The 26,076-nt window shown below is 34.3% G+C and overlaps 1 long non-coding RNA gene across 42 annotated transcripts in view; it reads right to left on the bottom strand.

Annotated features, from left to right (window-relative positions):
- Positions 1–180: 180 nt before the first annotated feature.
- LOC131603384 (uncharacterized) overlaps positions 181–26,076 on the bottom strand; it is a 36,997-nt gene continuing 11,101 nt past the window's right edge. For 10 of the 42 annotated variants that reach the window (XR_009284318.1, XR_009284322.1, XR_009284320.1 and 7 more), the window contains 5 exons: positions 4,177–4,314; positions 3,905–4,033; positions 3,717–3,799; positions 1,930–2,190; positions 186–1,588 (listed from right to left, as the gene is read on the bottom strand). This is a non-coding gene — a long non-coding RNA (uncharacterized LOC131603384). The other 32 variants (XR_009284354.1, XR_009284356.1, XR_009284325.1 and 29 more) reach the window with 28 other exon arrangements.

The raw sequence follows: 26,076 nt of genomic DNA, 5'->3' as shown, positions 1-26,076 counted from the left end.
TGTTTTGGATTTGTTTGGCTAGAGAAGATTTGGCAGGTGCAGGTGAAAATATATATAGTGTTGCGATGTGGATTAATGCCATCTGTTTTGTTTTGGATTTGTTTGGCTAGAGAAGATTTGGCAGGTGCAGTGAATGGAATTTAGGGGAAATTTTACACTGGCTAACTTTAATAGAGACATTCATCAATTATTTTAATTAAGTCTTAAATTTTAGTTTTATAACGCTAAAATGACTTCGAAAGAAAACGATGTGGGACTTTTTTTTATTACTAAAGCAATTTTTATGACGTGAGCAGCAACATTGCAACTCTCCTGTAATGAACTAATACTCTGTTGCAAAGATTAATTGTCAAGGTTTGGATAAAAACATATAGATAATGCATATGATAACTACACAAGGTCTGGATAAAACATCAAGAAAAAGCATAACACAAGAAAATGCAGCAGTTGAATGAGGATTGTTTTTTTTATTAATATAATTTGACAACCAAAATGTATCAGAACCAGTACCCGCATAAAACCAATTGATGAGAATAACAATGACTCTCAAATGAACACATATATCAAGAAAACTCATTGAAACTAACATTCAAAAGGGAAGAACTCAAATTCGTGTTACAAGACTTTAAGCCTTGGAAAAACTCAAACGGCATATGAAAATAACAGGAAAGGAGGACTAAGCGAACCTTGAAGCATTAACCCCTATGCATTATGCATTTGTTTTCCTCTAGGAAATCATTTTAGCTAATATTTCATACATAACTATTCTTGCTTATATATTTCTTTACTGTGTTATATCATACACACGGAAGAAGGGAGGATGAAAATTAAAATAAACAAAAAAAAAATAATTCTCTTCAGATGAACAAGCTCTGCACCGGCACTACAAACTCCTTGGACCACACATCTATGGTGCAAACCACCATGGTCATCCTCCTCGTGCACCTGCAGCTGTTGTTACTAATGTTGAGTCTGTTTGACAGTGTCTATAACTGATTGTCCTGCTTCGGAAGTTATCTTTGAAACTCAAGGTCTAAATGCAAATGGTGGTGATACACAAACAAGGTTGGAAATGCGTTTGAAAACTCTCACTTTGAAACATTTACCAATGCTAAAACCGGATACTTTTCATGACTGCCTGACACTTTTCAACCTGTCCCAAACCAGATACATCCAGTTCAACCTGACACAAATATTATAACTAAAACTGAAAACCTTTGGTTGCATCTCTACCATTTCATTGTAGATCTCCCTTACTTTGATTTTCTGCTGCACAGCATGCCAACAGTTCATATTTTGAACAATCTGCCCTTTGGCTCAGGATTGCTTTCAAAATCCAAGAGCACTCAGTTTTAATACCAACTGTCATGACAGTTTCCTTCTTGATGTAGTATGTATGTACCCACTTCACCCACAAGTTGTCACTCTTTTGGCTAAGGTTCCACAAAAGTTTTATCAGCTGAACTTGATTCCACTTTTCAATCAAGATTCCACTTTTCAATCGATATCATGTTAAGACCACCCCTGTTTTTTGGCGCACAAACAGTCTTCCAAGCAATGTGGGATTTGCTTTTCATGTCTCCTTGACCTGTCCATAAAAACGTACGCAAATAAAATTAAGTTTCTTTATTATAGTCTTGGGCAAGGGCAAGCAACTCCACCAATAGTTTGTTTTTGCAAATAGGACACTCCTTATGAGTTGAAGCCGGCCAGCATAACTCAAGAAGTTTACGCTCCAGTGTTTTATTCTACTGACTATATTCTCAATCAAGCACATATAGTGATGGGAGACACATCAAAATTACCAAATTTAAGTTACAATGAAGTTTTGAAACTTCAAGGTGACAAAGTACAAATATTTTAATATCCCAGGTTATCACAACCGCCTATTTTGCAGTAAAGCCAAAAACAAGATATTAAACTATTTACCTGAACAAACCTATCCCTAACCGGGTACATCCAGTTCAACCTGTCCCACACCGGATAAATCCAGTTCAAAAATTGCAGGCTGCCTCTTTCCCGCATATGTTCTTCCCCGTTCTCCTTGACCTTTCAAGCTGCCGCAAGCTTAGTCAATAGAACCACTTTTCTTAAGCCCTAATCATTGGATGTAGGCTTTGCTAGGAAAGGCTCTTCAGCAACATATACTATACAGAGTTTCATCAAAGTTTCAAGAGATTCCCTCAAAACCTACAATATCACAGGGCAAGACACCCAGACATTAGTTGATTGACACAAAAAAGAAACAAAATCTAAAAAGCACAATAACCGCAGATAAAATAAGAATTATTAGAACATGAGAACACAACCAAACTCTTAAAAATTATCAGACATGACATGAATATTATACAGCAGATAAAATAAGAATTATTAAAACATGAAACTTCGCAGTTGTCCGAACGATCTAGAATATCAAATTAAGGGCGAAGGAGTCATGTACACCCTAAAATTTTTAAAGATGATTTGCAAGTCGAATGGGGGAGCATATGTAGGAGGCAGGATAAAAATAACACTAACAAATGCTACCAAAAGGATCGCAATTTACAGAGAAATTTCCAAACTTTCTGATCAAATAATGCTTCTACTGACAACCACTTTCATTTCAAACACAGGTGACTAAATCTATAAAAAAAACAAAAACAGAAAGAGTTAATCAGATTCACTTACCAATTGTTTTTCAACATAAAATTGTTTGTAAATTACTATCATAACTATATGAATATTTAATGTCTCCAAAATTTTAAATAAATCATTGCAGCAATATATCAAACACAAAATAAGCATGAAAATGAGACAAAAAGTTTCTGTTTTAGTTAAAATGGAAAATATCTGCAAGTGAGAAGACTCCAAAATACCTGAGAAAGAAAGAGAGATAACAGCCATAAAATTGAAAACTCCTTTGGAGCAAGAGAAAGTAACAATGATTTGAGCAGGAAGATGAACGCATTTATATGATTCCATTTTCAAGAAATGAATGAAACAAAAGAAAAGTTCAATTTGGAAATTGTACTTTTATCCTTGATTTTGATTTGGACATGGAGACACATTAAAATTACCAAATTTAAGTTACAATGAAGTTTTGAAAATTCAAGGTGAAAAAGTAACAATATTTTAATACCCCGGGTTATCAAAACCGGTCTATTTTGCGGTAAAGCCAAAACCCAGATATTAAACTATTTACCTGAACAAACCTATCCCAAACTGGATACATCCAGTTCAACCTGTCCCACACCGGATAAATCCAGTTCAAAACTTTTAAATTTCTTTAAATTTAATTTTAAAAAAATTAACTTAAACTGAAACCATTTTTTCATAGTTAAGTTCAATAGTTAAGCCTAACGATAATTAGAGATATATACATGTTAAAACCCACTACCTACGCTTCTTAATGACTGCCACTAAAAAACGATATGCAGCTCTCAACATAACCTATTAATTTTGTGACTATCCAATTTACAGCATGCCATGCAAAAGTCCTTTCAAAATTATATTGACGATAAATCCAACGCTCCAATGTCACAAATAGTTACGGATTAAACTTGCAAAACTGACTACATAAAAGAATTATATATAAAAATATATGTATCAGATTTTAAAAGTCAGTGTCTGTGAACCTGGCCAGGTCAAAAAGCCACCAAGTACTACAATCTTTCATGGACCGGCAAGTTTAATGTTACCAGATACAGATCAAAGATAAAATAAGCATCTAATTTTACCGGCAAAAATATTGTTCCCGTGCAACGTAAGGAGGCTCCACGAAAAATTTGAGTCCGCAGAGGTGATTCGTTTTACTTGTCCACTGTATTTGATGAAAATGTGCAGAGTTTGGTCAGGATGGTTTCTTAATGGTTTACAATTACATAAACATCATAAAAAAGCAATCCTACGGTTATAGTTACCTTACCCCAACACATTGACAGACAGTAAGACTTGACTGTTGTGCCAGACAGAGGGAAATCCAATGATCACTAAGGATAGTTGAAAAGTAAAGCCTGCGAAAGCCATCATCCTCAGGACACAACACAACTGGCATCTTAAAAAAAAAAAAGGAATACAAAAGAAGATCAAAATAAATAATTAAGCACACATCATGTGCCGAACAGACAAAATGAAAATGAGCATTCTCATTTTACAGCTTTTTAAAAATATATCATAAAGCTTGTAGAAAAAGCTTACAATATCATGAACTTTTGCAGATTGATGGAATTTCATACCCTTGGGCCAATCAGTTCTATGAAGTGAATTTGTGGCAGAATGGGCCGCCGAATCAACTAAACTTCTTGCAGATGAAAATACAAGAACTTTTCATCTGAGCTGGTAAAAAATGCATGTGTTAGAATCAAATATGTAGAGATCATATTCCCACACCTATTACTAACTAATTGTTGATCCAGATCATGCGATGAAAACTGATAACGTATTTAGCATTTAGGTAAGTTTGTAATGATTTCAAGAAATATTAGTACCAAATGTTATTTTTTTATATTCTTCAAAGTATTTGCGCAATAGTCATTAAAGTCTTCTAAAAAGAGATGGGGATAAAAAAAATAAAAAATAAAAACTTGTTAAAATGAAAACCATTTTCTTAAAGTTCATTCTACTTAAGCCACTGTCCACATCACTCTCAAGATTGATGCATGGTATGGTCTCTGAAATATAAATTGTAAACCTTTCATCATAGCCAACATCCCTACCATATCATAAGTCAATACATTACATGCATACCAAAACTATACCACTATAGCAAATTCTATGTAAGTTGTTTCTCCAGCATATATGAAACAAGAGGAAAAAATGATCTTACTCTGATGTGCATTGGGAATGTGAGTACCAGCTTACCTGAATCGTGGAAGGAAAGCGCTACTTATGGTTTGAGTTAGGTTAAGCGCGCCTGAGCATTTTCAGTTGAGCTGCATCATCACACCTTCATTCTTTAGCTCAACATAACAAAACTTAACAAAACAGGATCACTTTTAAAAACAAATTAAACTGAAGTAACTTATTGGATCTCATTTTCATTAATTTTTATTCATGCGGTGCTTTACCAACATATATTGAACAAGGCCTGTTATAGCAGTACTTAATACCTTCATGAGCATTCATTCTTATCACCTACAGTATAACGATTTTGAGTAGCACTCAAGTATAACAATATTTGGTTTTCAAAAGCATCCTCGACTGAGATCTTCATTACACTAAACTTAAGAGAGGACAACAAAGACCTTACCTGCACGAAATTCCAATGGCGCACTTTAGCTTACAGGATTTATTTTTTCCATAAATAATTTAATAGAAATAATGAGATTAACCAAAACCTGACTCCATTGATAATTACCAGCTTCCTTCTCAACAAAGGTATACCACACTTGACTTGAGGAACATTTACTGGACTGCTAGAAACTGCATATAGTTAGAACAATTTAGAATGAAGTAACACACATAACACTCCAATACTAAAGATCAAAGATAAAATGAGCATCTATTGTTACCATCAAAATTATTGTTCCCATGCAACGTAAGGAGACTCCACGAGAAATTTGTCAGATCCTAACCCTAAAAAGTTAATATAAAACCAAATGTTGGGTTTTAAATATTTAAGCATTAAGAAAGAACTCCCAAATTAGAGCTATGAAAATAAAAGAAAACTAACAGTAGCACTAGTAAGCCTTTAACACCAAAATTTTACTTTTCTAAAAGAACTCAGACATTAAACCAATGTAACCTTGCTATAACCCACATAAATAACTTTTTGTATCTATAAAAAAGTTCCAGGTTCATTTTTCATAACTGAATGCAGATTTCAGCGACCCAACAAAAAGAAAAGCAAGAGAGAATAATACCATAGAAAGGCTATCTCCTTGAGTTTGAAATGGAATAACTATTTGTGATGATTTGTCAGAATTGGGAGAACGCACTGTTGTTCCATCACAACCATCTTCAACTGGGTGTGAATTGTCGTGTTCAAATGGAAGATTGGTGAATTGAGATAGCGGTTTCTCCTTCTCATTCTTCCAACTCACTGCCATTCACACTGCCTCTTCTTGCTTTAACCATCACAACCTCCCTCTTCTCCACTCGTAAGAGAAACTGTGTTCATGGTGTCATGCACGGCTATTATATTAACAAGACAAAAAAATAATATAAGAAAATTATTGTAGAAGTGTCCTCTATTAAAAGATTTTTTATGATAAAAAAAGTTTTCATTAGTGGTATTTAATTATCTTTTATATAAACTTGTAAAATTGAAGGTAGAAATTTTGTGATATTAAACTAAAACTTTCTCCTTTGTGTGATTTTCTAATCGTTTCGCAATGGACCTGCAATTCATTAACGGATAAAACTTGCTCTTCTTGCTACATTCTAGAGCAAGTAACTTTGCATCTTTCGTTTCGCGATTCATAACATCAAAACCGGCATGATTCTTTCCATACAAGCACCAAGTTCCTTAGCTATCCTTATTCACAATTACATCACTAGCACAGAACGTGAACTCACCAATGGTATCTATGATTTGAGAAATAGCAGTCGTTGTCGGATCAGAAGTAAACAAATCTACAAGCATCATATTACAAAGCAGTTCAGTAATAAATGAAATAACAACCCTTTTCTTCCCATGATACAAATAACAGTAACAAATCCTACCAAAAGGATCGCAATTTACAGAGAAATCTCCAAAACCTTCTGATCAACAATGCTTCACAGACAATAACTTCATTTCAAACACAGGTGATTAGATCTGATAACAATATATCAAGAAAACAAAAAACAGAAAGAGTTGATCAGATTCATTTACCAATTGTTTTTCAACATAGATTGTTAATAAATACCTATCATAAGTTTATGAACATTTAATGCCTCCAAAATTTTAAACAAATCATTGCAGCATTATATCAAACACAAAAGAAGCATGAATATGAGACCAAAAAAAAAGCTTCTTTTTTAGTTAAAATGGAAAATATTTGCAAGTGAGAAGACTCCAAAGTCAACAAATACCTGTGAAAGACTTCAAGAAAGATAACAGCAATGAAAGTAACAATGATTTGAGCAGAACATAAAAGGAAACAAAAGTAGATATCAATTTGGAAATTTCCCTTGTTTCTTTCTCTCTCCCAATATGTATCCGAACCTGTTTTTCCCATTGTAGTAGATGAATTTTCCATCCATTTTTTTGCAAGGATTGTCGAATTCTTTGAAACCCAGGAGAAAGATCTATTTTGACATCGTTTTGGGTTTTGTTTTATTTGTGTTTTCTGGTTTTTATTTGCAAAAGGAACCGGTGAATACGGATGCGGATCCACTAACGTTAGGGCGGGAACTGCACTCTGCAGTTCAATCATTTTTGTCCATTAGATCCATCAGAATGCCTATATAATGACACATGGCTACCAAAACATTAAAAAAATTAATCCAAAACGCCTTCTTTTTTTTTTTTTTTTTTCATCGTCCCAAAACTGTTGGCTGCCATTGTTTTTCCATCGCCATCCATTATCATTGGCTACTACTTTCCATGACCCCAATATCATTTTACTACTTCCATCAAATTATAAATTATGCCAGAAATAACAAATAAAAAGAGTATAGAAAAACTCTTAGAATCAGGTTGCCAAATTTGCAGGTTCAAAGAAAAATCAAAGGAGACAAAAGTGTTCCAAAACATAAGCTCTAGCAGGAAAATCTAAAAGACCTTATATCTGCTATAAGGGTTACCATTTTGAGAGTTTTCACTCATTTTCTTTTAATTGGATTGTATTGATGATTGTTGTTAGTAGAACAAAATTTTGATAGAAGTAATGCAGATTAATTTAGCGGCAAATGAGTGAAGATGGCTACTGGAGTTTCAGAGAGACGGTGATGATAAGTCACGAATGCGGTGGCTGCTATAATGGTCATGAGGCAGCAAGTAGAGAGAACACAATGGCTTTTGGATTACTTTTTTTTTTAATGTTTTTGTAGCCATGTGTCATAATATGGGCATTCTGATTGATCTAATGGACAAAAATGATTGAACTGCAGAGGGCAGTTCCCGCCCTAACGTTAGTGGATCCGCATCCCGGTGAATACATAGGACTGTAAAATAGATGTGATTTGACACTGTAAAATTGATGCGATTTGACACAGCAAGATCTTATGAAGTCGACGATATCGTGAATATCTGGTCAATATAACTTTGAAAGAATTTGAAATTTATTATTATGTACTCCCTCCATTCTCTTTTATAAAAATTTGAAAGAATTTGAAACTTATTCTTATGTAATCCCTCCATTCTCTTTTATAAGAAAAAAACACATTTCATAAACCTAATTAAATGTCCAACAATTGTGTAACTTCTAAAAATATGAGTTAACTATTTACACCATTACCCTTTAGCAATTTTTTTATATTATAGATTTATTATGATGAACCACCCTTATAATAATTATGACATTAATTGGTGTTCTTTACACTGTATAGATTTTTTACATTAATTGTTTTTGAAGATTATTGATTTGTTTTTTACATCAAGTTTATTTATTTTTTACATCATAATTTCCTTATATAAAATTCATGTTTTTTGTTGCAGTTATAATTTTTGTTTCCTTATATAAAATCTTTTAATTAAATTGATTATATTTGTTTTTACATCAAGTTTATTGATTTTTTACATTATAATTTCCTTATATAAAATTCATATTTTTTTTTACAATTCTAATTTTTGTTTTCTTATATAAAATCTTTTAATTAAATTGATTGTGTTTGCTTTTTTTTAGAAGACTGTATCAATGATGAAACAGATTCACTCGGAGGAAAACGACACTTCCCGAACAACAATCAAAGAAAACCCATTTCTGCATTATTGTTACATTCAAGTTACAATGGAAAACTTGAAAAAGGAATTGTTAACAGGATAGCTTCTTCATTTTCGGTATCTAACGCTGTTATTTATCGAATTTGGAGACAACTGTGTGAAACTGGAGATGCTTGTCATAAGAAAACAAAAAACTGTGGTCGAAAAAGAGTTGATATTGATTATGAGAAAATGTGTGATATTTTATTATCTAAGCATAGAAATCTTCTATCTTTATCTCGTGTGTTGGGTATTTGCAAGACATCGTTGTTTAGATATGTAAAAGAAGGAGTTTTGCGTCGATATTCAAGCGCATTAAAACCACACTTGAAAGATGATAATATGAAATAGTATGAAGATTCCATGCCCAAGTCAGCATGAGGAGATGCAATTTGGAATATGGGTTTCTCTATGGGGAATCACAACTTTTTTAAGGGAGGGAAAATCAAAACACGCCTATATGGTTTAAGGGAGAGAAAATCAAAACACGCCTATATGGTTTAAGGGAGAGAAAATCAAAACACGCCTATATGTCTTTTACAATGGGTTCCAATTTTTATTGTAAAAATGATCTTTTTTTAGAAAATAATAAAATTAGAATAATAAAATTTCTAATGAGAAAAAATGGTAGATATTTAATTCACATTTTTAATCATAGTACATTTTAAATCAATTGAATATAAAAATATGAGAATAAACCCATTAATCAATATAATTTTAATTTATTTAAAGAGGTAGCTAATAAAAGCACATTGAAATTATTACTTTTTTTTATTAAAAAAATCTTAACACTCAATTTAATAATTATGACACACTTATAATTAGAACAACTCATATTCATTTTGTATTAGCTACAATTTTTTAATGTGTGAAATAAATAAATAAATTTATAAGAAATAAAATACCCATAGTGGTCTTTAAAACTAGGATAATGCTAACCAATACCGACATTGGTTAAGAGTTTAAAATAGTATAATTTATTTATTTTTTATTAAATATAATAAAAATTAAAATAATTGACTATGTTAAGAAATAAAAAACACTTGTATTTAATGCATTGTAAGTTTAAATAATTAATTTATTTAAAAAATATTTTTTATATTTAAAATCCTCAACCAGTGTCTCTAGCACTCCTTAACATGACCCTTAAAACTATTACAAAGTTAATTTAATTGATTATAAAAAAATAGTTTATTTAATTCTTTAATTGTGATCTATAGAATTAATAACAAAAATTACTAAAGATATCCTCCATTTAAAAATATACCCCATTTTCCCCAATTTAATAAAAGCTATACTAATAGTTTTTATTTTAAATGCTAAAGCAAATTACATTTATATTTGTTTGTATATTCAATATTTGCCTTATATAGTTTGTATTGATATAAATTTACATCTTATTTAATATATTGCATATATATAAGTTTCATTATTATTATTTTTTTTATCAAAGTAAACTTAACACATTTCATTAATTAAAATATGCTCAATACAAGGAGGAGGTACATTAAAACTTATACGCCTAAATCAATAATGGGCCGCCTTTGCTAGCACGTGGGCAACCATATTCGCTTGGCGCTTAATAAACTTAACCTCAAAGTTTGAATAACATTGTAGCAATCTCTGTATAGATAAAATAATCAAACTAAATTCAGAGTTTCCGGTATGGGTAGAATGAATAGACTGAATAACCCGAAGGGAATCACTTTCAAAATGATTTAAACTAGCTCCCTGGATTGCCTCCTTAAGGGCCACAGCTTTTGCCTCATCAACAGAAAGAAAATTCAAGTCCCACGCCGAACCTGCTAAGATAAAATTACCTTGATTATTTCTCACATACCAGCCCCTGTTAATAGTACCACGGTTATTACTAAATCCCGCGTCTACATTACATTTCAACCAACCTGTATCTGGTGGAGTCCAAACTGACCGGGCTTGATCCATTTCCCCATTTTGCTTCCAGTCTTGCACATTAACCCAATCCTGCCATCTATAAAGCGCTTGCAAACCAAGCGTATATGCCTCTTCACTTTCATTATTCCAGATAGCATTATTTCTATTATTCCACAACACATCTAACATAACAGCAAAACACCCTGCAGTCCGGCTATCCTCATTGGTACAAATATCCAGAATAATAGATTTAACATCATGAAAAGAGTGAAGACGGGATATAATAATCTCATACAAACCTGCTATCCTCCGGCAATTAATGGTAGTTTCACACCCAAATAAGATGTGTCAGGCATCTTCCACTACATTATCACACAATTCACACTCTGATGGACACTGTACATGATGTTGGCGAAGACGTACACGTGTCGGTAAGCAATCCCTACAGATTCTCCACAGGAGGTGTTTGATTCTAGGTTGTGCTTTGATACCCCAAAGTCTCCCCCAATTCCTATCCACCCACTCGTCACATCCCGCTCTTGACTATTTCTCCATAACTTATAACCTGATCGAACACTATAAACACCATTTTGATCCTCCTTCCAAATCCATCGGTCTTCCTGCACTTCCTCCCTTAACGAAACTTGGAAAATATCCTCAGAATCTGCGTGATCAAACAAACTACGAATCAAATGACCATCCCATTGTTTCAAGTTAGGAATAATCAATTGATTAAGCTTAAGGTCATACACACCTCGTTGTTAAGGCCCCTTAACACATCCCTCCACTTTACCTCGTAACCACGGTTCACCCATCACCGGGATAGTACTACCATCTCCAATCCCCCACTTGCATTCAAGAGTTAACACTTTTCTAGCTTGCCAGATACTTTTCCAAACAAAACTAGGATTGTCACCATTAGACGCATCAAAAAAAGAAGTTTTTGGAAAGTACCTTGCTTTGTAAATTCTCGAAACAAGAGTCTGAGGGAAAGTTAATAATTTCCAACCTTGCTTTGCTACCATAGCCATGTTAAAAGCTCGAAGATCACGGAAACCCAATCCACCCTCCCGCTTTGGACAAGCTATTCTATCCCACGCCATCCACCTGATACCCTTATTGTTGCTACCTCCCCCCCCCCACCAGAAAGCATTCAACATTCTCTCGATATCATTAATCACTCCATCAGGAATAATAAAGATACTCATGATATAAGAAGGAATAGATTGCAAAACCGATTTGATCATGACTTCTTTTCCCGCTTTAGATAAAGACCTCCCTTTCCACGAGTTTATTCTCTTCCAAATTCTATCTTTAATAAACTCAAACGTAGCCTTCTTACTTCTCCCTATCATAGACGGAAGGCCTAAGTAGGTACCAGTACCTAGAACATGACGCACTGCCATGATATGGGCTATATCCTCCTGAGTTGGTATGCTTAAGTTCCTACTAAAGAATACTTCCGATTTATTCAAATTAACCTCTTGGCCTGACGCTTCTTTATAAATTTTTAGAATCTCCATAATATTCGTCACCTCTGATATACTAGCCTTGCAAAACAAAAAACAGTCATCAGCAAAAAGCAGATGGGACACACTAGGTGCCCCTCTGCATATATGTACTCCATGAATATCGCCTTTAGCCACCGCTCCTTTTATGAGAGCAGAAAGTCCTTCTGAAATAAGAATAAACAGATACGGGGACAGTGGGTCCCCTTGTCTCAATCCTCTTCCTGGTTGAATTGGTCCAACATCTTCCGTATTTACTATAATAGAATAGTTAATCGTTGTAACACACATCATAACCCATTGAATCCATTTGTCTGCAAAACCCATTCTGCTCAGCATGCACCTCAAAAAAACCCAATCAACTCTATCGTAAGCCTTACTCATATCAATCTTAAGAGCCAAATGAGCCTTATTACCTCTAGTCTTCCTTTTAAGAGCATGGATAATCTCGATAGCTATCATGGCATTATCAAGAATGGATCTTCCTTCCACAAATGTTGATTGCTCTTCCGACACAGTTTTGGCTAGACACTTCTTCATTATGTTCGCAGGGAGCTTTGAGATAATTTTGTAAATCACATTGCGAAGAGAAATAGGCCGTAGGTCCTTCATACTGGAGAGACTAGCACACTTCGGGATTAGACAAATGTTAGTATCATTAATGGTAGCAGGAAGAGAGCCTCTTTCAAACCATACTTTAACAGCTGCAAAGATATCATCACCACACACATGCCACATTTTTTGATAGAAAGTCGGGTTTAAACCATCAGGACCTGGAGATTTGTCCGGATGCATGTTGTTGACCGCTTCAAACAATTCCTCTCTTTTAATCGGAGCTAACAACATGTCGTTGTCATCATTAGAAATGGTAGGTTGAATGAATTTCAGCACCGGTTCGTAAGAGCTAACCGATTCCTCAAACAACTTTGTGAAATAATCTTTCGCTATCCCACAAATAGCTTCTTGGTCCTTTACTTCATCACCATTGTCGTTCTCTAAGACCTCAATTTTCTTAAACTTACGTCTGGCAGTGGCTGACAAATGGAAATTTTTTGTGTTAAGATCACCTTCTCTCAGTCAGTGCATCTTTGCACGTTGTCTCCAGTAAGCATGCTCCTTCACAAGGGCTTTGTTGTATTCAGCTTTCGCCTCAAAGTACCGCACTGCCGACGTCTGGTCGTTATGCATACGATAATACTCCATCTTTGCTCGACACCCATCCACAACCTCTTTCTCTTTACTCCTACGAATCTTGTTCCACTTATCAATTTCCGACGTACATGTCGAAATACGATGAACTACAATCGGTGCTCTCTCCATTACACCACCCCTTGTGTACAACCTCTTCAATCTCACCTTCCAATAGCCAACAATTTTCAAACTTAAACCCACGCCGAATATGCGAGACTTGAATCGGATCACTATGTAGGAGAATAAGACTATGGTCAGAGTGGGCAGCAACCAAGTTAACAAGTTTGACATTAGGAAAAGCTGATAACCAACTTGAGTTTGAAAGTGCCCTATCCAATCTCTCCTCAACCATATGGTCCATTTCGCGGCTTTTCATCCATGTAAACGAATAGCCTTCAAGTGATATATCAGTGAGATCACATTCATTTACAGCTTGACGAAACCCGTTGCACAACCAATTAGGATGCGAACGGTTGCCTCTCTTATCTTATTGTGATAACAGGTCGTTGAAATCTCTGATAATGCACCATGGAGTGTTGGCCATATCACGTAAGTCTCGTAACATATTCCACACATCTCTCCGGGAACCCATAGTAACATGTGAGTCTCCACTCCCCTTTGTTATCATCTTGAATATGGAGATTAATAAAGTTCCTGGAAAAATTCATAACACTGCAATTACTTTTGTTACTCCAAAGAACCGCAATACCGCCACTTCTTCCTTCAACATCAATGGCTAAACATGCATCAAACTTCAAAAGAACACGAATCTTTTCCAACTTCAGCGACTTAGAAAGTGTTTCCGACAAAAACAAAATATTCGGGCGGTGTTGATGACCCAGCTTCTGCAAATTAGGAATTGCGCGCAGGTTGCTCAATCCCCGGCAATTCCAGCTTAGGATTTTCATTGGTCTTGGCAGTCCCGGCTTCCAGGACTTGCCGATAAAAAATGATGATGCTCCTCATACTTATCTTCCTCTTTCTCATTCACAGTTTCTCTCCTTCTTTTCTTTTCCACTTGGTCCTCACGGTTATGATTTCCATTATCTGTAGCTATGGATAAATTGGGCACTGGTTTTTCAATTGTTAGGGGTATACTGTTGGAAGGTTTATGGTTTATTTTTTGCATGGCAAAGCTTTGCATTTTGTGTTTGGTCTGCATGGGTTTTGTCTTGAATTTTGTGGGTTTAGGATTAAGGTGTATGGGGGTGGAGTTGTTGTTACTAAATGTAACCGGATTCTGGTTTGTGGATAATGTTTGTGTTGGGTTTAGAATATTAGGTAATAGACTTTGTGGGGCATGGGGTTTTTGGTTGTTATTTTGGTGGGACCCGGATTCTAGGGGTATTTTGTTAAGGACAGTCTTTAAATGGTTGGTTTTAATTTCGGCGGCGAAAATCAGAGGTTTGGTTAGGAAAAGAGGATTAGACAGAGTAGTGAACTTTTGGTTTTGTGGGGTGACAAAGGAATGATTGGGTGATAAATGTTGTGTCGTGGGTATTAATTGGTTGGATGAGAATATTCCATCCATAGCATTGAATTGCATGTTTCTGATTGAATGGGACAATAATTTGCCATTATCATCAAATAACGCACCATTACTACTTGCTGCAAAATCAATAGCCTTATTATTAATCATAACTGTAGACCGGAAAACTTGGCCACCTGTTTCCTGTGGGTCCCTTCTGTTGCATCTCCATTCTAACTTCCACCCATATGTTCGTGTGTTGCACGCACCGGTGACGTGAACCATTTTCTTCCTTTGTAGTATCTTTAAGCTTTTCTTCTCTTAGCCACCTTGATGAAGCCACTCCACCATGCCTGCGATTCTCCACCCGTAACTCATTCGACCACCCACGACTTCCATCATCTTGCTCCATTGCAAATCTAACTTCGCATCGTTGCTCAGAATGACCAAGAAGCCCACACACAAAGAAAAATAGACTAAGCTTTTCGTATTTGAACTTAACCACACACCATTCTCCTCCTTTGTTTTTAACTTTTGTTTGTTTCTTCAATGGCTGTCGCACGTCTATCCGAACTCTCACTCGCATATACTCTCTCCAAAAGCTTGTATTGTTGTTCTTATCATACTCGACAAACACACCGATGAAATTTCCCATAGCCTTCCCGACCTTCTCCAGCATAAGGCCTGCAGGTAGGTGATGCACTTGAACCCAGAAATCCACTTGATTAAGTTGTATATTCTCGATTTGGATTCCAAGTTGTAACCTCTCTAAGATCAGTAGGTGACTATCAAAGGTCCAAGGACCCCTTTTCAATGCAACTTCCATGTCTAAATTGTGAGAGAAATGAAACAGAAATAAACCTTCCTTTGCTTCTTTGATTGTGACTCCCTTCATAGGTCTCCAAAGATCTGCTATTCTTGTCTTCATAGCTTTTACATGAACAGATCTATTGCATAAGAACCTTCTTATAAGACACCACCGTAAATCGTCTGCCTCCTCTCCATCATTCTCCACATCAAAACAAAAACCTTCCTCCTCTCCATCATCATGGAAGGACAAGCCCTCTAGATCATTAGGTGTAGCCATGCTATCTTTGTAATACAGAAACGTCGAACCAAAGCAGGAAAAGGACCGAAAACCAGTTTCTCAATAGAGAAGATTTTCTTAAACCCTAACAGAGACTAGGAAAAAGTTTTTACTCATTATTATTTATATTATAACAATTAAGTCTATTATTTATAGAAATATATAATTTCACATTTGTGATATCTTATTCGAATAAATAAAATTACACCATCAATATAGTAACATATTTTCATAAATTTTCTATTTGCATTTAATATCATTTTAAAATCATATTTTCACATTTACGGAAGAAATGTTTATAACAATAAAAATAAATAAAAAACTAAAATGTTAAAGGAGTCAAGTTCATCATTGATCAATATATATATTTTTTATATAATATATATAAATATACTTAAATGTCACATGGGAAAAAATGTAATAATTTTTAATTATTTATATTACTAATAAAGAAATAAACGAGACAAATATTTATAAGTAAATAGATACTAGACAAAAAAACATAAGTAATGTATGAATTAATGACATAAAAATTATATACTAATATAAACAATTCATAATTGTTTTATGCAGTGTTTTAAAAATCGGACCGGATATCAAATCGGTGAGGTTACTGGGTCACTGGTTTATCGGTCGAACCACTGAGTCACTAGTCGAACCGCATGACTAAATCGGATTAAACTGGATAACTCGGTCGAATAAACCGGCTGTTATAATAAAATTATATAGATATAAAATATGTCGAACATGATGCTTCAGTCTCTACAATATATAAACTGACACTTAAATTTTTAAAAAAATATCACATCCTAAATAGATTTACAAGTTCATAATTTAAATTCAAATTTTAAACATAGCTATCACACATAATAAAATAATACAAAATTACAAAGTATGTATTTACAAACAAATTTAATCGCTACATAATCTAATTGAATAAATTATAATAAAATATCTGCATAAAAAAAGAATAAATTGTTTCAATGTTGATATCTCCTTCTTCAATATCAAAATCATCTGCAACACAATCAACCGCATCCGAAACATCTTTATTTTTTTTTCTATTTTTCATTTTTTATTTTAATTTTCTATTTTTCATTTTTTATTTTAATTTTAATTTTCCATTAAAATAATTAAAATGATGTTGTTGTAAGTTTTTAAAAATAAATAAAAAATTAAAAAAATTGAAAATGTATTTAAACCACTGGTTTTGGAAAACCGTCGATTTTTTCGGTTTTATCGGTTTACACCGGTTTTGATCGGTTCACACCGGTTCATTGACATATCTGATCCAGCATTCGAACCATACCGGTTACGTGGCCGGTTCCTGGTTCAACTTGTCCGACCGGCCGATCCGTTTTTTAAAACACTAGTTTTATGATTACCAAAATAAGGAAAATAAAATAAATTAATTAAAGAAAAAAAAGTAAATATATTTTAAATAATGTATGAATCAAAACACGGGTTATTATTTTAAATAATGTATGAATTCAAACACGAGCAAAATGTATTTATTTATGTTTCTAATATGCAATGAAAATAATATTTTAAAATACTATGTTATTAGTTGATATTTATAAAGCTAAATGATTGCATAAATATTTGTATATATAATATCAAAACAAATTTAATATTTATTATCCAGTTGATCCAAATATTTGTATATATGAAAAAACTATATTTATAGTCTAAATATATATAAAAATATGATTTTATTTTAAAAATTATAAACTTTCTTGAATAAATAATTTTGGCTTTCTGTTTTTTATTTTTATTATATTTTAGAAGCATATACGTGTAATGCCCCAGTACCTGTACGAACGCCCGTGTAACTACACCAGAATCCGTGTGAATTCACGGGTTATTACTTTTTTTTATGTACAATTAATGAAAGTAAAAGTAAATATATTTTAAATAATGTATGAATCCAAACACGGATAAAATATGTTATTTTTTATTTATTTATGTTACTAATATTTTTATTAAGAAATTATTTTTAATTTAAGATACAATATTTTTTAAAATAATATATTGGAAAGTGAATTATATATTATTGATGCACTCATTTCTCTAATATATGGTATTAATGGCAAATGTTATTTTTTAATTAATTAGTGAATGTTAATATATTTTTCTATAAAGGGAAACAAGTCTTTTTATCCAAATATTTTAATAAATATTGTCAAAACAAAAATAATATTTTATATAATAAAATAAAACATTCATCCAAATATTATCATATATAAAAATATTTTATTTATGATTCATATATAAATCAAAATATGTCTTTTTCTAAATTAATGTATATTTTTGTTGGTAAAACAATTTTGTTTTTCCTTTTCGGATTCTTATTATATTTTAAAAATAAAAGTTTTCGTACCACACTGGTACACGCATGGGTACTGATATGGTTAAATAATTGTCTTTTTTTTTCAATCTTATTACATTTTAGAAACATATGCAAGTAACGCACCAGTACCCGTACAAACGCACGAGTCTTCAGATCATAATTTCTGCGAACTCACGTTTTATTACATTTTTTTACAATTAAAGAAAATAAAAGTAAATATATTTAAAATAATATATAAATTTAAATACGAGAAAAATGTGTTGTATTTTAATTATTAATGTTACTAATACTTTTATTTTTGGATTTAAGTGGTAAAGCAGATTCCCTCTAGGTCAAATGGGTTCAATCCTACTACTTAAGGAACAAGCAACTAATAGAAATAGAGATTAAACATAATTACAATTGGATCATGAAGGCGGTCCTCGAACAAAGAAAATGTGTCAATAATATTGATGATTGGGAAGACATCACGCATAATAACAAATTCAATATGAGTAGAGTATATAAGAATCTACAAAAATGTGATCAAAAAGTGGAATAGAAAGGCTTGATGTATGGTAACACGGAGAGACCGCGAGCTTGTTTTATATTGTGTCTTACCTGCCATAGAAGACTATCAACCAAGGACATATTATAAAATTTGGCATGATTGATAATAAAAGCTGGTGTTTTTGCCCCGAAGAAGAATCCATCGATCATTTCTTTTTTGAATGCCCCACCACTAGGAGTATTTGGAAGAAGGTACTGGATTGGATACAGGTTCAACATAGTCCAAAAGTATGGAATCATGAGATAGATTGGTTGATACATCAGGCGAAAGGTAAAAGTGTCAAAGCTGCAATACTAAAATAGGCTGTTGCGGAAACAATTTACGAAATATGGAGTCTTTGGAATCACAAAAGTTTTGAGTAGGATAAGGATAACACTAATATAGGTGGGAAAATTATAGATATCGTGATATATAGAGGATGGAATAATAAGAAACTTAGAAAGAATATAGCTATTCTAATGCTACAATAGATATGTAATAGCTGTGGTGTTTCATTGTCTTATTGATCTTTAGTAGTTGGATCCCTTAGGATAACATGTAATTACTTATGCATTTTTTTTATATGAATCAAAGTTATTTATCAAAAAAATCTAATACTTTTATTTTATAATTATTTGTAATTTAAGATATAAATTTTTTTAAAATAATATATGAAAAATTAAAATATATATTATTGATGAAAACAATTTTGGTAAAACAATTTTATTTTTTTTAAATATGTCTTTTTTTAATATATAACTACTTTCGTAAAATAATTTATTTTTTTATTTATATTTTTATTATATTTTGAAAACAAAAGTGTGCATACCACACCCGTACCCGTGTGAATGCACGGGTATCCCACTAGTTTATTTTATAAGATAGAGAAATTCATACCGGTTTAAAAATATTTTAAGTTTTTTTATATTCTTTTTTATTTAATTGAAACACTAATTTTGACATCATACAACAAAAACATATATTATTGAAGACCAAAACTTAGTCAAAATCACACTGTTTTTAAAAATTTAGATTTCAAAAATAATTTTTATGAAAATCTATTTGAAATAACTTCAAAATTAAGTAGTTTTTTGAAAGGAAAATGCTTATTGTTAAGAAAATGTGAAAACAAAAAAAAAGTAAGAATAATCTCAACCATTCATCATCACCATCACCCCATGAATCCAATTAAATAGAAAATTAAATTAAAAATAAATTAAAAATTCTACTCTAAAATAATGACACGTGTACATTTTTGCATTTCTTATTCAATTTCTTTCGTACTAAACAGAGGTACTCTTTTTGAAGTGTTTATATCTAAACTTGTTTCCAATAAATAGATGAAATATCTAAATTAACATTTTAAGAATAACTATTTAAACCAAATTTTTATTTGAAGCTTTTTATAAAAAATTTCTTCTTAAATTTTTTTTATAAATTATGTAACACTCTAAAAATTACTTTTTTTTAAAAAAATAAAACAAACACACTCATATCTTAACAAATTTCTCATTACATCTATATAAGGTGAAAAACTCCTCTAAAAACTCTATAATACCCTTCGAATATGCATATCCAAACACAATTTTTTCACATCTTAAGATGTTTCGGATATGCATATCCGAACACAACTTTTTCACATCTTAAAAGATGTTTCGGATATGCATATCCTAAAACACCTTCATATTTTTTTTTTTATTTTAACGTTGGATTTAAAATGTCAGCTTATCCAAAAAATCCTAAAAAAATTGAAAATTTTGGGATATTGATTAATTCTGAATATCCGAATAAACCAATATCCCAAATTTCTTTTGATTTTATTTTAAGAAATTTATTTATAATATATTTAAAGTGAATTATTATTAATAAAGAATAACTTAAATACAAATTGTTATAAATAAAGAATAAAGATATTAAATAAAATTTTAATTTGATAATAATTTATTTATCACAATTTTTTAAAAATTATATAAGTAATTATTTTTTAAATAACTACGACATTATTCATATTAAAAATATTCCCCTATTAACATTAATTTTTAATTTATGTTATTTTTTTTCATTAAATTTATATAGAAATAATATATTAATTTAAATATTTAATAGATTAATATTATAATAATATATATCTAATTATAAATTATATGTTTTAATTAATATAATTAATTACAATAATTAATTGCATTAATTCATCTTTGTAAGTTTGAAGATACATCTCAAAAAATTTGGAACAACAAAATTTCCCTTATCTTAGGTTCAAGGGGATTCAAAACGTTATGACAATAAGTATCCTTTAATCAGATGAGAGAGAAAGACACTTCTTTCCTCTCCCTTCTCTCTTAATTTTTGGGTGTTTCAACTGTGTCTTTTCTTCTTTCTCCCGGAGCCGTCAGGATGGAATGGAAGAACGTTCAGAGGAAAGCTTTTCGTGGTTTCCAGAAGAGGTGGGATTGCTTCCCTTTTAACGGTGGTAGGAGGGTAGGAGAAAGCGAGATTTTGGTGTCCATCTTCTTTTCTGATATTCCAAACAGAATCAATGCTAAAGGTATTTTTGAGCTCTTTGGTTGCCATGGGGAGGTGATAGAAGTGGTGATTCCGCCTAGGAAGAACAACCTTGGGAAGAGATTCGGATTTGCTCGTTTTGTGGGCGTGGAGGAAGCAAGGCTTTTGGCGGTGCGGTTAGACAATATTCTTATTGACGGTAGGAAGATTCATGCGAACGTTCCTAGGTTTGAGAGGAACAGGAAGTTAGAAGGCAAGGGAGAGGTACATTTGAGGAAGATAGAGAAAACGGAAGCTCACAAGTTTGTTCGAATAGATAGCTCTTCACACAGGTTTGTACGAAAAGATCGCTCTTTCGCGGAGGTTGTGTTGAAGGAAATAGTAGCTCCGGTGGTGGCTGCAACCCCTTTGTTGAATTTCATTCCAAAGGAGGAGGATACACAAAGATTTAGCAAGGCATTTGTGGGTGTGGTTCAGGTTCCAGGTTCAGCCTACAACATCCAGACGCATTTCGAGGTCGAAGGGGTTTTTTCCGTTAAGGTCACCCCTATGGGAGCTAACCTTTGCCTGTTGGAGGACTTGGAAGATGGTTTCATCAAGGAGTTGATAGGAGACGGTCAGACGTGGTGGAAGCAGTGGTTTAAGGAGGTAAGGCCGTGGGCAGCTAAGGATGTTGATAAGGAAAGATTGGTCTGGCTTCGAATATATGGGGTTCCCTGTCATGCATGGGATGCTGACTTTTTCATATCATTGGCAAACTCTATTGGCAAGTTCATTTGCTTAGATGATAACACTGCAAGCAAATCTTGTTTGGACATAGCGCGCGTTATGGTGAGGGTTTGTGAGCCATTCAGACTTTCTGAGTGCCTAAAGGTGACAATCGAAGGTGAGACTTTCAGTCTGGAGGTTAGAGAGGACTCGGGGGGATTAGTTCGTCCGACCAAACCTAAACCGAAGACGGTTTTTTTATCGGAAGATTCCGCTTCGGAGGACGCAGATGAAGGCTACAGAGGAGTCCCTGAGGATTGCGATGAATTTTGTTTCTCAGAAGGAGGTGCATCTGATTGTACACCATCTAAGGACCTCTGTGTAAAGGATGCTAGGGTGGAGGGGCGGAGCGGCAGTAAAAAGATGGGGCTCAATCTAGTCACTGTGGTACAGGAGAGCGTGGCAGACATCGAGACTCTCAATTCCTTTGACACAGCTGTGAAACTGGCTAAGGAAAGGGGCTTTGTCAGATCACAGCAGCTGCTTTCAGCCTCCAGTGAAAAGGAAGATTGCGTTTTTAAGGAAGGAGTAGGTGATTCAGCTTTAGAGGGATCCCAAGGTCCAAATTCAGAAGTTTCTGGTGGGACCCTTAATTTGAAGCGGTTAGGAGGACGCGTGGCAGGAAAGAGATTAAAGAGAAAAAAGACTCGGTTCAAAAGTATTAATTGTCTTGTTGGGCTTAAGAAGAGAAACGTAAAAAGGCCCATTTCTTCTGCTGAATATTTGGAGGAAATTACCGCAGGTACACTCGGCCCAATTTCTACGGCTCACCCAATTGGGTCGGACCCCATCTCCCAATTCTCCTTGGAGAATGTCCCACCCAGAATCCCTAATGCTAATTTAGTTGGGGAACAATCAGAAGATTCCGACATAGGCAGAGGCAACCGGAGGATCACAGACTTCCTTTGTCACGGAGGAGGTAATGAAAAATTAAAGAAGTGTATCAGCAAGCTTGGCGTTTTTGTTCCGCAACTCGTCGAGGAGGAAGACTCGGATCGCTTTGGTTCGACTTCAAAGAAAGGAGCGCAGGAGACAGAGAAATTGCTACCATGATCATTGGGTCCTTAAACATTAGAGGGGGATGTAGCTTAATTAAGCGTAGAAGAATTCATCAAATTATTTGTAGAGGGAAGGCGGAAGTGTTTCTCTTGCAGGAAACAAAGATGAAATCTTGCTCTGAATCAACTGCGAAGAGCTTATGGAGAAATTCAGGTGTCGACTACTCGGTGTCTGATTCAGAAGGTATGTCTGGAGGCTTGATTATTTTTTGGAATTCTGCAAAGCTTGAAGTTATTTGTAGCTTTAGGGGAATAGGTTACCTGGGAATTAAGGCACTGTGGCAGGATAGAATTATATATATTTGCAACGTATATTCTTCGTGCGTTTTTTCTCAGAAGCGAGAACTGTGGAGGAATCTCATTGAGTTGAAAGAAAAAAATACAGACGGGGAATGGATTTTTGGCGGAGATTTCAATGCAGTGAAAAACAGAGGAGAAAGGAAGGGATTGTCAGCAGGTGGGGGTAGCGTTGAAAGGGAGGAATTTGCCGGCTTTATTAACGACTTAGGTTTGGAGGACGTCCCTTGTAAAGGCAAAAAGTTCAGCTGGTTCAGTGGAGACGGCAACTCTAAGAGTCGGTTAGATCGTTTCTTGGTGTCTAGTGAAATAATTAACTGGTGGGGTGTGGTTGGTCAAGAAATTGGCGAGAGAGACATATCGGATCATTGTCCTATATGGATATTGGTGGATAAATCGGATTGGGGCCCAAAACCATTTAAGTTTAACAATGAGTGGTTTCAACATAAGGATTTTTTAGGCTTTATGGAGAGGGAATGGAAGGCGATGGAAGTTTACGGCCGCGGTGATTTTGTGTTGAAGGAGAAAATGAGTCTTCTTAAAAACAAACTAAGGTGGTGGAATAACAACGTTTTTGGGAGGATTGATTTAAAGGTGGAAGAGGGGGTCAAGGAGATGAACGATATAGACAATCATGGTTATCATGAGGAGATTGATCCGGAGGATAGAAGGAGGGCGAATAGGAAATTTTGGACAAATCTTAAGATAAGAGAGAATATGTTAATTCAAAAGGCGAAGCTAAGGTGGATAAACGACGGAGATGAGAATAGTAGGTACTTTCATGCGATTATGAAGAGGGGGTTGAGACGCAATTTCCTTGGTCACATTAATACGGATAGAGGGATTATTAATAAGGTGGAGGAGGTAAAAGAGGAGATTTTTGATCATTTCAAGTCTAAATTCATGGAAAGCGAGGAGCCTAAACCGGTTTTAGAAGGGGATCTTTTTAACAAACTTAGTGTCGGAGAGACGAATAGTCTTGAATTACCTTTTGAGGAATGTGAAATAAAGGAGGCGGTGTGGAGTTGCGAGGGGAGCAAAAGTCCGGGACCGGATGGTTATTCTTTGCTTTTCTTTAAGAAGTGTTGGGATCTAATAAAGCGGGATCTCATTTCTTGTTTCAAGGAATTACATTCGGGGTCCAAGTTGTCTAAATCAATAACCTCCTCGTTCTTGGCTTTGATCCCTAAGTCTAATAATCCGTTAGGCTTAGACGATTATAGGCCAATTTGCTTGGTGAGTAGTATTCACAAGATCATTTCTAAAGTGTTAGCGGGAAGAATCAAGAGGGTCATAGGAACGGTGGTCTCTAGTAGCCAAAATGCTTTCGTCCCCGGGAGACAATTGCTTGACGGGGTGATGGTGGCAAATGAATTAGTGGATTATGCAACAAAGGAAAAGAAGGAATTATTGTTATTTAAAGTAGACTTTGAGAAAGCCTATGATAAGGTCAATTGGGAATTCCTTAGAACCACGATGATTAATATGGGGTTTGGCGAGGTGTGGATAAAATGGATAAATGCGATAGTTTTCACAAGCCATATGTCGGTGTTGGTTAACGGGAGTCCCACTAAGGATTTTAAGGTGGAGAGGGGATTGAGGCAAGGAGACCCAATCTCTCCTTTTCTCTTTGTCATAGTGGCGGAGGGCTTGAAGGGATTAGTGAATAGAGCGTTGGCGAATGGTGATTACGCGGGGTTTTGGATCAAGAGAAGGTGCTTCTTAGATGTTCTTCAATTTGCGGACGACACTATCTTAATTGGAGATGGAAGTTGGGGCCACTTGTGGGCCATTAAGTCGGTTTTGAGAGCCTTCGAATTGATATCCGGATTAGGCATTAACTTTCACAAAAGCAAGGTGGTAGGGATCAACATTAGTGATAACCGTATGGAGTTAGCCACCAATTTCCTTGGTTGCCGGAGGGAAGGAAAGGAATTCATCTTCCTCGGCATCCCGATAGGAAGTAATCCTAGAAGGATCCTTACTTGGAAACCTTTGGTGGAGAAAGTCAAAAAGAGATTAGCTAGTTGGAAAGGAAGGTTCCTTAGCTTGGGTGGTAGAATAACCCTAATTAAGGCGGTGCTAAGTAGCCTTGCTATTTTTTACCTCTCGTTTTATAAGGCCCCAAAGAAAGTGATTCGGGATCTTAATCGAATTCAAAGCAATTTCTTGTGGGGAGGGTCGGAAAACAAAAGGTGTGTTCATTGGGTCAGTTGGGATTCGATTTGCCTTCCAACCGAGAAGGGAGGGTTGGGGATTAAAGGCTTGGAGGACTTCAACAAAGCTCTCTTGCTTAAGTGGAAGTGGAGGATACTAGACACACCGGAAGCTTTGTGGCTTGGAGTATTGAAAGCTCGGTATGGGGATGTTAGCCTTGAAGTTGTTAATGGCAGTGGTGAAGGGAAGGAAGACGGAGCGAAGTCTTTATGGTGGAGAGACATTTTGTCTCTAGACCCGGAAAACTTTTTTACTTCTAACTGTTTGTTTTATGCAGGTAAAGGTGATAAATTTTCCTTCTGGTTATCTAACTGGACTAGCAGGGGTACTTTTAAGGACCGATTCCCTAGTTTGTTCCGTCTGTCAGCTCTAAAAGATGTTTCT

Source organism: Vicia villosa, linkage group LG5 (genome assembly GCF_029867415.1).
Source record: "Vicia villosa cultivar HV-30 ecotype Madison, WI linkage group LG5, Vvil1.0, whole genome shotgun sequence".
NCBI lineage: Eukaryota > Viridiplantae > Streptophyta > Magnoliopsida > Fabales > Fabaceae > Vicia > Vicia villosa.
The sequence above is the reverse complement of the archived record's forward strand: the minus strand, read 5'-3'. Positions and strand labels throughout refer to the sequence as shown.